The sequence below is a fragment of the Falco punctatus genome (genome assembly GCF_963210335.1).
Source record: "Falco punctatus genome assembly, chromosome: 7".
Taxonomy (NCBI): domain Eukaryota; kingdom Metazoa; phylum Chordata; class Aves; order Falconiformes; family Falconidae; genus Falco; species Falco punctatus.
Window position 1 is genome coordinate 43,896,391 of NC_137587.1, and position 18,450 is coordinate 43,914,840.

At 43.2% G+C, this 18,450-nt stretch overlaps 1 long non-coding RNA gene across 1 annotated transcript in view; it reads right to left on the minus strand.

The window, feature by feature from the left end:
• Positions 1–123: 123 nt before the first annotated feature.
• Positions 124–18,450, minus strand: part of LOC308067242 — a 42,293-nt gene continuing 23,966 nt past the window's right edge. The window contains exon 2 of the long non-coding RNA XR_013929503.1: positions 124–17,894. This is a non-coding gene — a long non-coding RNA (uncharacterized lncRNA). The remainder of the gene's footprint in view (positions 17,895–18,450) is intronic.

The window sequence follows — 18,450 nt, forward strand, 5'->3', positions numbered from 1 at the left end:
TCTTTTTGGTTAATTGCTACTTCACTTTATATTTTATTTAAAATACATCAGCTATAAGACGCTCTGCTAGGAGGTCAAAGTCTCCGGTACTGCATAAATGTCAGCTATGTTTTCATTTGTTCCTTTATTTCCTTTTTTTTTTTTTCCTATGATTTCCCTCCAGGCCATACCCTGTTGAGGTTCAGAGTCCTTGAGCCTCTGTTCCAGCTCCTTTACTTTCCAGCTCAGCATCCTACTGCTGTTAGTGATGCAGTTCCAAAATGTGCACATTTCTTACCGCTGAGATAAGAATCTTCAGGGGGTTTTTTGAGTAGTCTTTGTGAAATTGTTGCCCTTCATAGGCAACTAATTTGCAATGCTTTGATTCACAAATTCATCTCCCCTATCCTTGTGGACCTAATCCTGTAATTGGATCCAGGCACAGAAGCTGCATGTACATTGGTAAATTAAACATGCCCAGCAGTGTTCCTAGGCGTTGTGGCCAGTTGGCATGGAAAAGGCAGTGTCTGTGCTAGTGAACTGCCTGGTTAAAAGTGTTCACATGGTAACAGCTTACTGGAAATGGTCCCTGGACTGGTCCAAGTGCTGTGCCCAGGAACAGAGAACGGGCCGAATTCATGTCAGGGATACTCTAATAGTCTGCTAGTGCATGCAGTTACAGCCCGGCACATGGAGATGCTACTGCCATACCTGAATTTACTAGCACAGCTGTTGCTGCCTGAGTATCTTGCTACAGAAATGGTGCTGTGGGAGTAGGCCATAAGGATGAGCCCCCTGCTTTATCTGGGCAGGTTGCTAGTACCATGGTGCAATCCACAGCTGCTGTGTATGACAGCATACTACTGGGGGCTCAACTGCATGTCAAGGTACATTTGTCTTAATTACTATAAGATACACCATGTAGATTAAGCCTTTGCTAAATGACACACACTATCTGGATGGATGGATGGATAGATAGATAGGCAGGTAGGTAGATAGATCAGGATTTTTCATCCTTTGGCTTTTCTTCTCCAATGTTTAATTAGAGAAGATTACGTGGAAGGGGCCTCAAAGGGATCTCAATTCTCACTGCAGAGTATCGACATAAAAATTCTTACACAAGGTCACCCACAAGTCCAGGTCCCCCACGACCCTGTTTCTGACTGACCTGCAGCAGGTTTGTACAGAGTCCAAAGTAGGGCATGATACAGTAGTCCTTCTGTGGGCATAGCCTTCTCCCAGCTTTTGGTAACCAACAGCTTCCTAAGCCTTTGTATTTAATAGACACTAAAGGAATTTTTCATCATGAATTCCTTTTCTGAAACCAGTTATATTCTTGGCCTCCATAACACCCTGGGCAAGGAGTTCCACAAATCCATTAGATGTGGTATGAAACAGTATTTCTTCTTATTTGAGTTTGTTGCTTTAACATTTCTTTGCATGTCTCCCAGTTCTTCTATCGCAAAGAACAGCTGTCTTTATTTACCTTTTCTATGCCATTTGGGATTTAAAACATTTTTTCCCAGATGTTGCCTTTCATCAGTGTTTTTTTCCATAAGGAAGATTCCAGTCTATTTGTTCAGTCTTTGCATAGAAATTATTCTTCCATAACTATCATACCCTATTCTATAATTACAGATCTAGTCTAGTGCTGCTCTGTGCTTTTTTGATGAGAGGACCAGGCTGTTTGAATGTATTTGGATTTAAGTAATGGCTTAATAACTCTTTCCCCGCCCACCCCACACCCCACCCCCCGTATTCTTTTTCCAATAATTACTAACATGCCATTTGCTTTTTTGATCACTACTGAGCACTGGTGGTGTGATAGTTTCATATCTCTGTCCCCAGTGGCTCGTTTCCCTTTCCTGATTGGCAATAGGTATATTAGAAGCCCTCATTACATATGTAATATTCATACGGGTTTTCTCTGAAATGCATTACTTTGCACTTTCCAACACTGAATTCTATTTTCTGTTCTATCATCCAGTCACTCAGTAATGCCAACCTCTTCTGCAACTCTTTGCTGTCAGATGTAGTTTTGACAGCCAGGTCTTACCAGATTTGGTGGAAACCCTCTATGCTGATGTTTTAATCCACTTTTGGTTCCTTTAATGAGAGGACTCTTAAAAAAAGTCAGTTCAGAGAAGCCCATCCATTTCTTTGCAGACTCTTTGCAACCTACATGCTGTTCCTGTCGTCCAGAAGAAGTCTTGTCATAGACTTGTCATTCCTCTCCAATTGAGTTTGAACTAATGAATTAAATCTCTTATGCATGGTGCTGGGAATAACATTGGACTTCTGCTACTCTATAAGTGATATACTCTGTTCCATTGGCCCTGCAGCAGTTTTCAGCTCCATGTATCAAAGTACTTGCAAAGATGAGGGAGTATCAATGTCTCCAGGTGACAGCCAGGGAAACTGATACCCCTTTTAGCAGTAACAGTATGCAGTGTTCTAGAGTGGCCTGAATGCTATTTGTTGAATAAATTAGTTAATGAGTAACAGCAATAGTTGCTAATTAACATACTCAATGAATATTTATGCTGGCATCTCGCCAGTTGTACATCTTATACAATGTGTCTTTCACTCTCACTTTCCCCTTATTTTATTTCATACTATGAGCTCCCATCGGAAACGACCTATCCTGGCTCTGCCTCCCCAGCATCTGTTGCAAGGAAAGCCAACTTCTTCTCACCCTGCAACAGCCAATCATAATCAAATGTAAACCTCAAAAATCGTCCCCAGCCTCACTGTGTCCCTACCTCCCAAGGCAGCAGCCAATCAGTGGGCCTCCCACAGCACCCCGAGGACCTACAGTCAAACTGGTATAGGGGAAAGAAGATCCCAGCTTACAGGATGACACAGAATCAACAAGTAACCTGTGGGATTCAAGGTTATACCTGCACATGTTTTGCACACCAGCATCAGAAGAGGTGTGCCTTCAAAATATAAGTGTTCTGGGATGTTTAAAGCTTTATAAAGAAAATCAATAGCTTAATTTCAACCCGCGTAGCTCCAGGCCCATCACGGTACCCCACAGCTTGGATTAGCTCCAGTGCCTGAAATAGCCCCAAGCATGTGCATACGCTCATCTCACTCATCAGGCATTTCAACTCTTGGTACTCCCTGTAGTATGATGAGGTAAGGATCGGTGTTTTTAATTCAAGAAATGAGGGAGTCTGTTGGTGTCATCTATCCTTTTGAGATGTCCAACACAATTTTGGTCCAGAGAAGAGCATCATACAGGCACAAAACCCAAAGCCTGATGACTTGTGTCCAATACTACCCTTAGGGATGAGACTCTAAGCACTAGCCCTGTATTAATCTTGTCCAGGTGTTGTTAACTGTGAACAGTATAACAACTAATGCTGGTTGTGGTGAGCTGCAGGAAATCTCACTCTGCCGGTGACTGCAATCTCACATTAGTCAATGATAAAACAGCAAATAAAAATTTCATAATAGCAACTGCAAACTCATGCTTACAGGGAAAAAACCCACCCTAACAATGTCTATACAGTAATGGACATTACATTAGCTATTACCACTCAGGAAAGACACCCTGTAACCACTGTGGATAGTGCTGTTAAGTATATAACTCAGGGTCCAGCAGCACTCAGAAAGAAAAACTGAACATCAGGAACTGTTAGGAAAGAAACTGAGAAAAGAAAAAGATGCCTGTTCTCATCCCTGCATTGCTGTGTACACTGATGGTGTGTGCCCTCTTCACCACTGCAGGCAGGGCTGCTTGCTGTGCCTAGGAAAAACAGCAGGACCAGAAAGGTTCAGAAGAGATCAACAAGGATAATCAAAGCGATGGAAAGCCTCCAAAATAAAGAACTATCTTTGGGGCTAGGACTGTTCAGCTGGAAAAGAGACCACTGGGACAGCAGATGAGAAGTATGTGAAATCAGGAATGGCCTGATGAATGTGATAAAAACGTGTCTCTCATAGTGTGAGGGCTGGGGAGCCTTTATGTGATTAAGCATCAGGTTTAAACCAAGCACACCCAAGGCATAACCACATTGTGACACCCGTGGCCGCAGGATGTTGTGGAGGCCAAAAGTGTAAATGGGTTCCAAAAGCAATTAGAAAATTCTTGAAAGAAAACTCCATCAAAGGCTCCTTGACTTCAGAGATGAAGATACAGCCCTGGCTCAGGAAGTCCCTAAACTCCAGATTTCCAGAACCTGAAGGATGAAGTGGAGGAAACATCACTGTACTTGCCCTACTCTTGTGCTTTTTTGCTAAGCATCCGCTACGGGCTGGTCAGAGACAGGATATGGTCTAGGTGACCCCTCAGTCTGACTCAGCACTGCTGTTCCTCCAGCCTGGCTCTTTTCCAGCTGGGCTAATTCACGTGATGGCTGCTTGGAGGCTCTATTTCTTCGATGTCCTGCTGTTGTTGTTATTCAGGTTATCCAGAAGAGAGGATTGTCTCTGTCAGTGGGGGCAGACCCTCATTGGCATCAAGTCAAAGGGGCATAAGTTCTCACACACAATGACCAGACCTGAGGATCTTGGTACTATGAGGTCAAGGGTCCTGACATAGCTGCAAAGGAAAAGTGAGAGACCCTGTGCCTGCCACGGCCAGATCAGTAGTGGCTACATCACTCAGCGGGACCTCATTGAGCTGTAGGAAATCATTTGAATCCATTTCTTCTGAGACAGGCTCTGTTTCCAACCTCTGCCACACAAGCTGGGAATATGGATGTGTAAGGAATTTTGGATCCACACCATGCCCAGCACCTACTTTCTGCCAACCTCACCTTCTACCAGGGTATAACAGCTCTGGGTTTTGCACTGCAGTTCCTCACTAAACAAAAAAGGGGGTGAGTGTTGCTCTGGGCTTCTGCCAGGCTCTCCTCTGAGACTTCCTGGTCTTCCCATGGCAGATGCACAGAGCAGAGCTGCAGGAGGTTCAGATAAGGCCTCAGTCCAAAAAAACCCCAAAAAACAAACTCAAAAAACCAAACCACTTGAGCACCCAGGTAATGAGCAGCACCTGTGCACCTCTAGGCACATGGCGCTTCCCAGTGGAGCCTGTGGAGCTGCTCCACATGCTGGAAATTATGCCTGCACTTCAGCATTTTGCTGTATCAGGCTGTAAAATTGTGCAGAAAAGGCCTCCTCTGCCTCACCTTGCAAAGCTACAGGATTTGTGAACATATTGCTGCAGATAAGTAGTTTAAGTGCATTGTAGCAGCATGGCTGTTTTTGAATTACTAAAAATTTCAGCACTACGAGCTTTGTCTGTGATAAGCCTAATCTTCTCTTCTCATCACTATCATGCTAGAAATCACGCTGGAGGCCTCTATAACCTGACTTCATTTTGTATTAACCATAATTGTGAGAACTTGCTTTCTACATGCGTGTTTGGGCAGAGATTGTTTGCCAATGACTTTATACAATTATTTTACTCCCAGAAGCATGCCAGAATTACTTTCTTCTGCTTGATTTAAAAAATAAAAAAGGAATTGGCCCAGGGGAAAAAGTAAAAGAGAAGAAAAGAAAGTTTCTGTATAGCATGACTCTGAAGTCCACAGTAACAGCCTTAGTAGCACAGATTACAAAGTCAGACATACAAAATAAAAAGGCTTCACCAGTCAGCTCAGTGTACATTGCTTCGGTGAACATTGCTGTGATAGATGAAGTCCCAACACACCAGCTCTCAGTGTGGGAAATATGTAATGACATGTATTGCAGATGTATCATCACCTTTGTTTCTCTCTAATTAATACAGATACAGTGTTGGGTTTGGACATCCTTTTTTTTTTTTCTTTTCTTTTTTTCTTTTTTTTCTTCCAGTTTCACCAAAATCCACACTGCCTGTTCGCTCATTACCTTTTCTCTCACAGACTGTCAAAAGTTTTCCTCGGGACCAATCCTATTCTTATTAAACCATCAAGAGAACTCACATGAGGTGTGGGACAGGGGTAGGGGTTGGAATGGGAGCTGCTGAGGAAGCTCTGCACTGCAGAGGGTGTGGAGGCTGAGCACAGGCTAACAGCTCTCCAAAGTCAGTCAGGAGCTACAGGGCTCAAAGAGCAGAGCCAATATTTGCAGCTGCAAAACAGACCTGATGCTGATCCCAATCCTTTTAGATCCCAGTCTGATATGAGAAAAAAAATTATTTCATAGTCTTTCCATTAAACACCTTATCAGTGATGTTAAAGCATTTGAAGTGACTGAGTGCTAAGGAGGAGACACTCATCATGAGAGAGGTTTATAAAGAGGAACACCTAAGAACATGAAACCAAAGATATTGTTATGGCTAATGAAACAAAAGCATTTGATTAATTACTGACATTGCAGAAATACATTTTTAAAAGTGATTACTATAACTAGAGATTTCAAACATGATAATATGCACTAAACAACATACAATAGGGCTGGAGAAGATTTATAAGATTCCCCTCAACCTTGGCTGCGAGGTTAGTAAGGGTGAGTTCCTCAAGTTCCAGGAGTTCACAGGAAGAGACCCAAAGAGCTGTGAGTCTTCTCTGAGCCCCTGGAGAGCCCCATGAACTAACCCAGACTGTCAGTGATACAGAAAATATACTGAGTCACTTAGGAGGGGGAGAAGGTGCTGAGGCTGCTTGGCCGATGGCCTGTTCCCAATACAGGGAGCACAGTGGTTTGGCCCTGACCGGAATGCCCAGGGAATTGTCTAATGGGGGTCACATGGGGCAGTCATGTTCCTCATGCTTTGGTGAGCCACTTCTTCCCGGTAGTTCCCATGGAGCGGTTTGGACACAGCAGGGCACTCTGCCATGGAGGGGCAAGCCTGAGTTTTCCAGAAAGGCTTCACCAGGTGAAAACGTCCTGCACGCATGAACCTACCTGCCTGCTGGTGCTTTCAACCATCCTGGACAAGGCATGGTGGAGTCATATGGCCTCCCTCTTTCACATTGCCTTCCATCATTCGGCCCTGCGCAGTGTCCTGTCCTCAGGGAACACAATTACACACAAGCCTCATCCGCTGCAGAGGAGGGAATGCATCCCACCTCTATTTGCTGCTGCAACCCTGCAGAGATGGGCAAAAACTGGCCTAGGGAGGGGAAGCCCTTTGGAGAAGGGCTTTTGCAGCTTCCTTCTTGTAGATCAAGATGCCTCCAAATGCTGAGGGCCATCATTTGCATTATAGATATGTGTTGGAAAATGAGTAATTTTTCATCAGCATCTTATATATTACCAGTTGCTGCACCTGGGTCAGATTAGTCACTGGTGGTTAGCAGAGCAGTCTGGAGAAATACCACTATCTGCTGCCCTGTTATTATCCTCTTCCACAGACACCAGTCCCTGGCTGCTCTCAGAGAGCACCAACACATAGCCAAAGCTCAGGTTACACATTGGATGTTAATTTGTAAGCTAATTTTGCTTTCTTTGCTCTGTTTGTGCTCTGGCTCTGAGTTCCTGTTCACAGTTAGAACTAGCCATGCATATTTAGAGAGTGATGGTAAGGAGAGGAGAGTTCAGGACAGGCAGGCAGCTGAGTCTTTAACATTTCCACTTGCATTCAAGTTGAGGATGGTACCTAGAAACACTGCTCCTCTCTGCATTCTGCATGGAAATACGGCTTGATTGATTACAGGTAGGGCTGCAAAGCATTTCTGAAATGGCAAGAGAATGGTGATCACAGAAAGAAAAACAAGTTGTTGTTTTTTTTAAAAGAAGAAGAATCAGATACAAGAAGGCAAGTTGCAACAGTGAACAGTGGGGGTTTGTCTAAAGGCCAAAAACTAACCCATGTTGGTAGGTGCTCTTGGACAACTGCAATGCAAAGATTTGGATCCAGATTCTCTGGCAGGGTAAGCAAGCAACAAAGTAAATTGCACTAATTTGATTTACAGCAACAGAGACTTTCTGCCATTAAAAGCATAGATCCCTCCAGAAGAGCAAGGGGCATCTTTTATATTTATAAATTGCATGACAGTAATTCCTTACACACTGGAGAAATATCTCAATGATTTCACTGGCAGACACAAGCCCGTAGGGATGTTTCAAAAGGTGAAAAAAATAACAATACCCTTAAGCTACCTGTAACAATTGCTAATTTCCAGCTACCTTCTTTTTTAATCATCGAGACTGGCGTATGTTGACATTCCTTTATCGTTGCTATTAATCAGATTTGACTATCTGTGTTTAACTACCACCTTCATATGCCCCATGGCATTTTTTGCATTTGTAGCTCCATACCAGCTCCATAACCTTAACTGTGCTGCCCTGCACTAACGACATCAAATGTAACAGGGTAGGTTCAGATAAAGGTGCTAATAAAATATGCTTGCAGATGTGCTTAACATCGCGCTGTTGAAGGCAGGTTACAGGTCCTGCCCTTGCCAGCAGAGGCCACTGCAGATGGATGTGTGAGCATTCACCTAGAAACCATTTTAAGTCAAATACGCAAAGTGAGGAACTCAAGCACGTTATGCCTTTTTTTAAAAAAAAAAAATTACATTTATGGAGATTTGAATCCAAAGAGTGCCAAAGCCTCCAGGAAGCACAGTGGATCTCCCCAGAGCTCAAGCGACCAGACGATTTCTAACACTCACCTCTCCCAGTAGGCCAGACCATGCTGGTTTTAGGCAAGGGTACCTGCTACAACCAAAAGCAATACAACATTTCCTCAAAATAGCAATATATTTTAACACGATTACTAGCAAGTTGGTTACTTTTGATAGCAGACCTATTGTGTGAAAAAAAGGGGGGCTATTTTTTGTTATTATTGTTCTTTATCTCTGTTTCTGAGGCTCTGATGTTGAATGCTGTAATCTCAGTGAGATTTCATTCTTATTACCCAGTATGGAAACATTTCTCTCATTCATCTCTCTGGGGTATAGAAACACAATGTGAAAATGGACCATATGGATTTCCCAGTGCAATCAGGGTCACACAAAGGTTGTCAGAATAAGGACTAAAGGGGATTGGCATGGAAGATCAACTCTGTTGTACATTCAGTTTTGTCTTGGGAGCTTTCATGATGATCATCTGATCTGCATATAACCCTGATATAAAAATCATTTCTCATGGACTCTTCTCCATCTTCAGATGTTGCAGACGAGATCCACCCTTGATTTAAAGAGAAACTGAGTATCCAACTTTATTCTTTTAAGTAGTGGTTAATTACCTTCAATTTTTTTACTTGACTTCTCTTCTGGATGTCTAGCATTCACAACCAAACACTGGATTTTGTTATGGGTTTATTTTCTGCTTGAAACCTCTGTTGCATTTTCCCCATGCTCATACTTGAAGACCACAAGCAAGTCACCCCTTAGCCTTTTTTCAAACAGATGAATTCCACTGATTTCTCAGTCTCCTACTGTAAAGTTTTCTAGATCTCAGATTGCTCATATACCTTTCCCTGATGTCTTTCCAACCTGTCAACATCTTTTCTGAAGTGTGGACTTGAAAACAGGACAGAGTGTTCCCGTGGTAGCCCCATGCTTCTGTGCACAGAAATAAATCCAGGTCATGGCTCCTCCTGTGAGTGTTCAGGATGTTCTGCACAGCAGCACCACACAAGGATCTGACATTTATCTGGTTATTTCCCATCACCCCTACATCTTTACAGCTCCCTTATAGTGCAAGGAACTGAGTCCTCTTCTTTTTGGAGGGTTCCTTAACCCCCTCAGCTTCATACACTGTAATGAAAGGCCAGCCCTCAGCTTGGGGAAGAACATGGCTCCCCTGATCCTTGGACCATTTGGCTTAGGACCAACCCCAGGTTTAAGTTAGAGCCTTAAGGGAGACTCCCCAGCTGCAGCAGCACAAAAAGGATGGAGCTGGGAGCAAGGGTGGAGCGTGCATTCCTCAATCTAAAGGGAGACTTTTAGTCTCTTCCTCACCTCCTTTTCTTTGAAATGTCTCTCAAGAGATGGTTAGAGAACAAAGGCGAGGAATGAATGAAATACACATTATCAGCACTTTGCATGAGTCCTGCAGGGAAAGGTGGCAAGCTCTCTCCTTTTCTCCTCCCTTTCTTCTTCCTCCCTTGCCATAGTGACTCTCCCAGCTCCAGCTGGCTTGGCATCCTCCTTGGAATTCATTACAGATCTCCCCTTGGAGTCACAGGAGATGCTGCTTCCCTTCTCTGAGGGTCTCACTGCTTTGCTGCTGCTTATTAGCATCCCAGTTAAAAATGCCCCAACTGAAATGACACAAGTGGCAGTAGTGAAGGAAAACACACAAGAATGGGAACAAAATGCTGCACAATGATAAATGAAAAGACATCACTGTTGGGGGTGGTGCACACCACTGACTCACTGGGGAGCAAAACAGAGCCATATCACTCACCACCATCAGGAAAAACTGGAAGGACTAATGTTACATCCTAGAACAATGAAATTTTAAAAATCAATATATTCTTTCTTTTCTGTCTCTTGAAGCATACTTTTGAAAATTACATCATCCAGTACTGCACCATACATATTTTTTATTTTTTTTTTACATAGGATTTTAATAGCAGTTACTTCCTTTCCAATCCGTGGAGCTTTACACAGGGTTTTTCCAAGAGTAACTCCATTAGTGCCATGCAATGCAAACCCAAGGCCTACATCTTGTTCTAATTGGTTGGTTATTTGTATAGGCCAAAAAACCTTTTGAATGCATTTCTTTATTAGCTATTAAGGGTTTTGTGCCTTTTCCAAGCAAGATCTGCAGATGATGAGCATTTGCTAGCCTGGAATATGTCAGGATGGCTCCATTAATGATGTAAAGCCAAATCAGAATTATGTCATTGGTGATAATTTGCATGATCACTTAATCTAGTCACAAAAAAGGTGGATAGGGGTGAATTGTCCTTTTTTTTTTTCTTCTTCTTCTTTTTTTTTCTGTACGTGAACTGGGTTAAAACCAAAGATGTGGTAGTTTTTCATGCAATAGATAGCAGATCTATGGAATTGCTTGTGAAAGGATGTTGTGGGTGATAAAAAATTTGTAAGTGTTCAAGCAGTGACTGGATAAGTGTGCAGTAAAGAAATGCACTGAAGTTACTAAGCATACAGAACACACCTTGCTCAGGGAGCCCCTGCCCTGAGAATAGCCGAATGCTAGAAGAGTATCAGGGGAACGTATCTTATAGGTTTGTCCTTTCCTTTCTCTTCCTAAGGCATCTGCTTATGATTACAGTCCAAAACTGGGTGCCAGGGTAGATGGACCTTGGTGTGACCTGGTATGGCTACTTTCCTGGTTCTATGTTTGTGGTACAGATAGTGATAAGGAGACTGGAGTTGTGAATCAGTTTGTATTTCCTGAGGTGTTTAATTCTTATGAGAAAAACGACTTAGATATTTGTATTTATTTCTACCATTACGTTATGTTTTGGGTTATGCATAGCTTTCAAGAAGCAGCATTGGTTAGTGGCAATATTACATTTTCAGTGGATGAGTTATGTCTTCTTTATTCACAATTTCACAAGAAATTCAGGACAGTAAAAAAAAAAGGGGGGGGGGAGAACTAAAAACAAAGAAATTGAGTACACGTGCTATTTTGACCCAAAACAAGTCCATGACAGCTTAGTACACACAGACATTTCAACAGGCACGTTGGCTTTATAATCCCCTTTTTTTGGCGTCAGCATAAGTGATGAAAGGTAGCCATGTGTCCAGATAACTCCATATGAGTGATTAGAAAACCTGGTCATTTTTCCTATGGCACAGGCCCCTACCTGCCTTTTTAAAGACAGCCTTCATCCAAGTGCTTGATGAATGCCAGCTTGTTGCGGTATTATCAGTAATGTCATATACCTGTGAACATGTAGCCCAGCCCTGAAAGAAGCAAGTGCCAGGGAAGAAGATGAAAAGCAGCCCCTAAAAGCTTAAATACTCCAGATGGGCAGCCTGTCCCCAGGGAAGAGCTCTTCTCTTGTTTCTATCAGCAAGCAGAGGGAAACAGTTAAGAGAGACAGGCCTTGTTTGCGTTAATATTTAGAGTGTTTTGGCCAAAACGTAGCTAAATAATGAATCTGAAGGTACTAAACACTGTGGTGTAAAGCTGGAGCTCAGACCAAACAGAGGAAGAGAAGTGGCAGGAAGACATGCGGGGGAAGCAGAGGCTCTGCTTGGCCCTGTGTGCCATCAAGCCTCTCTCTGAAGGACTCCACAGAGATCGGTCTGTAAAACCATGATGAACCTGACAGCAACCTCAGGAGGAAACACCAGTGCCAAATTAATGGCCAGTGGAGAGCTCTTTTTGAAACAGCCAAGGACTGCAGCTTAGCTGAGAAAATCCAGCGAGGGCTTGCCTATCCAGCAATCCAGAACCACCTTGGCTGAATTAACCAGTGAAAGCAGGAGAGGCCTTGCTTCCCTGAAGGGCCAGAGATCATCCGAACTTGCTCAATGGCAGCCAACAGGAGCCGTGAAGGAGCAACAAGCACTCAATGAACACTGCCGTATGGGATGTTCAATCTACAGGTGGAGAACTGAGCTCAAAAACTACTGCCAAAATGCTGCTGGGGGTGGGAAACGGTGAATCTCACTTAGCAGTCATAGATTAGATCTAGATGCAGACAAAGATATTGTTGGTTTATTAATGCACCTATTCTCAAACTGGGTGGCATGTCCCCCTGGGGGGCTGGAATGCATAGGGTTGAATAGTTTACTTCTGTAAGGGAGAAAGCAAGTCTGAAGCAAATCCCCCACACTGCTTCCCTCTGTGTTACTGCTCAGATCAACCAGACTTGCTCTTCCAGGATGCCAAGACCCACAGGCCACACCTGATGTCCAAGTGGAGCCCCCACCTCTGCATCCCCTGTCCTCCCCTGGCCAGGGATGTGCCCAGCTGCTCTCACCATGGCCTCACCATGGTCCTGGCCCTGCACCAAAACCAATCCCCGGCAATTCCTCCTGCTCCCTCAGATCAGGATATTTTCCCTGGGGACTGCTGTCTGTCAGTTTTTCCAAGTTTAGGCTATGCCAGCTTTTCATTTCCTTTCCTTTCCTCGTACACTTAAGCTTTGTCTGTGGGGAATTTTGTCTACTAAAAGCCCCTGGTGAAGCCCCTGGATTTCCTAGGCCTCCAGGCTAGGGCTCAGGCTGCTGGCAGCCATCACAGCAGATGAAATCACCAGGCATTTAAACCCATCTCTGCAGCTGCCAGTGGCAGCTCACAGGGGGGCTGCAATATCAGGGTACACAATAGCAATTTATAATAAATGAAGAATGTATAAAAATGACCAAAGATGCCTGAATCACATAGTTGGTCCCACTGCCAAGAAAGTCAGTCTACACTGATGAGAAATCCTGGCCTCTTGTCATTCACTGCCCCACATTTTACTTCTGTTCATGCAAGTATTTTAGTTCATTCCTCTGCTTCTTGCACCACAGTGCAAGTTGGTCCTGGCTCTTGCTCAGGAGGATGTGCTGCCGTGGTGGTCTCCTCATCTTTGTGAGCTAGACTTCACCACCTGGGCACTTCAGTCCCACATGAAGATCACGGACACCCACCTGCCCGTGCTGCTTTAGTCATTGGTGTTCAAACACCTCCTTCAGCTCCTGGGTCATCTGGGAGCAGTGTCAGTGCAGAAGAGGTGTCATGGTGGGTCAGAAAAATGTTCTTTGGTTTCCAGTAACTTGACGCTGGCTGAGTTCCTGTCAAAGCCCGTGGGTCTTTTATCACAGCCTATGGTTAAGTAGAAGCTGCCACTGGGATTTTCTGATGGGAAACTGAGGCCAGAAGTGGATTTAGTGACCAATCACCATATCAGCTCACCAGGGTCATAGTAGTGGAAGTGCATAAGTCATATAATAAGAAAAATCACCCGATGCTGTGTAAAAGAGAGGAAGCTATTCTGATTTGGTGTCTCCTGAGGAACACCACGAGCTTAACTCCTGAGTGTATGTTCAAGAAAGCTCTTAATTTTGTGCAGAGAAATGCAGAGATTTGATTTGATGCTGGAGACCTCAATACCGGAGAGCTGGTGACTTTCAACAAACACCCCCTATCAGCAGAGCCTGACACAGCTTCACAAAGACCTGAATTTCATTCTAAACAGAAATATTTGTTTTGGAAAGGTGTCCATAAAGCCGAATGTGGTGCAAGTATGCTGCTAGCAGAGAATTTTCTGGCAGAGTCCCTCTTGGCATGCAGCAAAGCTACTAGTCTAGTCCCGTCATTCACACTGGGCCTGAATCATCAGCATGTTGCTGTAGCTTTGTGCTGGTACCATTCCAGAGAAAAGACCGAGGGGCTCCAGAGAGCCCCCGAGCCGTGCCCTGCTCCCACCTCCAAGGCAAGGACAGTGACAAAGCTGCCTGCCAGCGGCTGGCTTTGTGCAGGAATGCCCCTCTGGCCACTTAAGGATTCTCTCGGTGTCATTTGCCAACTGCCCATCTGTGCCTTGTTTCTTCTCCTGGTCCTACACTAGTCTGGGTGGGCAGGGAGCAGCCCAGTGAAAGGAGTAAGTGGCTGTTGTGTCTCCTGCAAACAGTAAGAACGGTGTCCCAGCTGTGTTGCAGAGTGATGATGACAGGGATGCTACAGTGGAAATTAAGGGGAGAGTCACAAAATCCCAGTGAGGCTTGTACCTATGCTCAAGGTGAGTAGCGCCTTGCTTTACTGGGGGAGAGTCAACTGCCTTAGAGTCAGATGTATGCCTTGTGCGTATGGCAAAGAAATATTTTGATGGTAAGACCCTCAACAAGGACTTGAAATAATAGGATTTAGTTCTCACTGCTGTCATGACTCTCTTGTGTCGCCAAAGAATGTTATTTCTCTGGGTTTCCCTTCCTTCCCTGTGGAATTGGGGATTTCACTTTCCTTCTCCCATCCTTTGCTGCTTCTGCCTATTTAAACTACAAGTTATTTAGGTGAAGCATTGTTTCTCATAAGGTGTACATACAGTGTGTACATCTAGCAACAAAAATGGAAACTTAGGACTCCTAGAAAACTGACAAGTCCTGATAAGGAACCCGCTCACCCTGCAGGCTATGTCTACCAAGTGGCAGCATATATGGTCAGCGCTTTGGGAGGTATTAATCTGATGTTTCCTCGTGCTCTCAGTCCCTTTGACCCCATGTGCTGCCAGACATCCAGGGCTACAGCCACTCTCCCTAATCACTAGCTGCTGGCAAATACACAATCAGCCACCAGCCACTTTTGAAGCGTGCCAGACACATAGTGGAATATGTGCTCCTCTCAACCCATCTGCACAACAGGCTACAGATGCCAGCTGCTTTTTTTGTAGTGACATGGATGAGAGAGAAAGAAGGGAAAAGGAGAAAACAGAGCAACTGAAAACCATATTCTCCATGCTTCTTTTACTCATTTCTTTCTCACCTGCATACTATTGTCTTGCTGTTGCACCATGTTTTTATCTCTTTTTCATTTTTCCATTGACCGATTAGGCTATCATTGAGTTAATGAGGTTAGTGAGTTTTTATTGCATGACAATAAATCATGAGATGTTCCTAAAGTGCCTTCATACTGGTCTTTCAAAACATAGGACTTAAATATATTCAACATATCTCCTACTTGATGGCTTAGATCATTTGAATATGCTAACAAAAGCAGCCAGTTCTGAGAACCCCTCAGTGTAATTCAGCCTTCCTTCCCAAAGAAAACTGATGTTGTCGTTTTCCTTGGGAATATTCCTGATTTACGGAAGGGTGAGATACAAAAGAGCACTGGGGATAATAAGCCTAACCTTGTTCTCCGTTATACTTCCCTGGCACTGCTCTGACTCCACTGACCATAACCAAAGTAGGCCTGGTTGATGCTGGCCAGCAGTAGCTGAAATGGAAGTTGGGCAGTTTGAAATGCAGTCTAGCTGGTCTACAGCAAGTACACATGAAAATGCGAGTATGCCAGTTCTGCAGCATGCTGGTATGGCAAACTGTTGTCAACAAGGCTATGAGGTAAGTAGCCAGTCATCATGTTGCAATGATATTAACAGGGTAATGAGGTTGCCATGACTTGTGCAGGACCATACATGTTTTGTGCCAATATTTTAGGAAGAAAATTTACTTCTTAAATTTTTCATCCTCCTGGTGCAAATTTTCTTTTAAAATAAATGTAGATGGGTATGATTTTGCACGTGCAGGCACTATGAGGATGGCTGCATCACCTGAATTAATTCCAGTTCAATGGGATTGAACTAGTAATACAAAACAGAGTGCAATGGATCACTTGGAAATAGGAAAAAAGAGGAAAGAGATCCCTACTGTGTGCAACTTTTCGTTTTGAAAATGAATGAAAGCAAGCAAAGGTTAAACACTCCATGTGCCCTCAGAAGAAAGGTGATTGATGAAGACAAGAAGCTGTTCTGGAAGTTTGATTTTTTTATCACAAATTTTTTTTGCAAAATTCTGAATTCACTCAGCATCTACCACATCAAGCTCCCCAGCTTATTTGGGAACCCTACAGACCTTCCCTACGTGTGTAATGAATAAATAAATAAAGATTGCGAACAGCAGAAGCCACATCTCTTCTGAGTGAAGTCTGTCTGCACAGACACACCATATGAATGAAACCATTTTCAGTTCACAACTCTTATTAATTTGGTGACAGAAGGGGGGAACACAAGACTGGTGGGTACAATGAGCTAATTGGATAAAAGGCATGTGAAAAACTATACCTATAATGTACCTTGTTAGCATATGCAAATAAGATAATTTCACAGGCTGATAGCAGTTAGGCACAGTAATACAAAGTCCATGTGAACTGTCCACAAATACTTTTGAGATCAAGAAATGAAAGTAAATTCTTTAAACATCCTAATTGGTTGCCAAAAGGAAATTCATTCCAGCTAGAACTTAATTCAGTGTAAAGTAACGTAACTCATTTGATCTCAGTGAAGATCAAAAAACACAACCGTATCCAGACAATCTTGGATTAGGACACATTGTTTGTATATATTTACTACATGAAGTTATTATGCAAAACCAGCCTAAATGAGATGAAGGCTCTGTGAAATCATTCATTACTATTTCTCATGTGCTATTAGTGAGCTGAACACTGTCCTGTTCATGCAGGAGGACACCAGATCTTCCTATAGTCTGGGTTTGCATACAGGATTTTTACAAATCAAATGGATAGTCAGATGTTTCTCATTCCCTCAATTGCACTCAGTGATTTTGCACTTCAAGTTTTGGCCAGCCTCTCACCTCTCAAACTATTAATATACCTCAGAGACATTTTCTAGGGAATTATTCAGGTAGACAACATCTATTTCTACTTGATTTGCTATGAAATGACAAGCACTGTTAAACCAAAGGTTAATCATTGATTAAGTTTAATGACACTAAAAGAAACAGGTCATGTGAGAAAGCAATTGCACTTTCATTTTTGCTGTCACAGGTCATTTATAGCTTTTGATTCAAATTCCACCCCACGCAAAGAGTTGCTAACAACATCCTACTTCAAATTCTAATGTACTACAACTGCAGAGCAAGCATGTGAGCTGGCAGTAATCAGGCCATTTGTAAAGCATACACAGATTCTTTCATTCATCCTGACCATTAAACTGTTTGAAAAGATTATTTTACTGCTCCACATTAAGAGGCACTGTTTTTGACAACTTGTTTTACAGATAAGTGCTCTGTTTTATTTGTATGCCAGACTGTTCCATTTTCGTGCATTTAAGAACCTCAAACACATCATCACCTGCAGTTCTTCCTACTTTGGTATGCACTGAAAACAAAAAACAACAAAAAAGGAAATCAGCTTGAAAAGAGAACATTTCTTTTCTCTGTGACCAATAGCTCTTGTGCCCCATACACGTGAGAAGCTGAAAAGTCATCCGTAAGTCCCTATGCTTCTTTCAAGGACGGCTACATCAGCAGGGAGCTGCTCATAGCAGTAGCAGAGCTTGCTTCTGATCTCATCCTCCTTTGTACCATGGTGCATCCATTTGGTTCCAGGATGTAACTCTTCCTTTACACCAGCATCAAGCAGATCAGAATCAAATCTTCCACCTGCTGAGGGAGAGTTAATGGGCATTGTTAATCCAATATGCATCTATGCTTTGGCCTACTGGCCAAAATAATTAGCCCTCTAACAAAGAAAGGAGCCTTTGAAAACTTAGACGCGGGCAGGAAATAAGCAATAGAAGTAGATGATGAGGCTTATAAGGCTATATAAAGCTTCTGTAAGCTTTCTTTTCTTCCTTTTCATCCACATAATATGGAAAAGAAGGGCCTACTGCTCTAAGTTTTTGGGCACTCACATCAGGACCCACATATTTTATACACAAATGTCAAAGAATTTTCAAAACTGACCTTGTCTGAAAAAGAAAACAAAAAAAACCATAAAGATGGTGATACTGGCTTGACCTAAAAAGTCGGGGTTACAAAGAGTACTTAAAGGCAAAGGGGAACTGTGCTTTCAAAAAACTAATGGTGGGACAAAAGAGATGACACTGCCCTTATTCGTAGGTTGAGCATGAATTCAGGGATCAGCCTGGCTCTTTGGAACTAGACGGTTGCCAGATGCAAAGCTGCAGAGAACGGCTTGTCTCTGAAGCACAGCACTGAA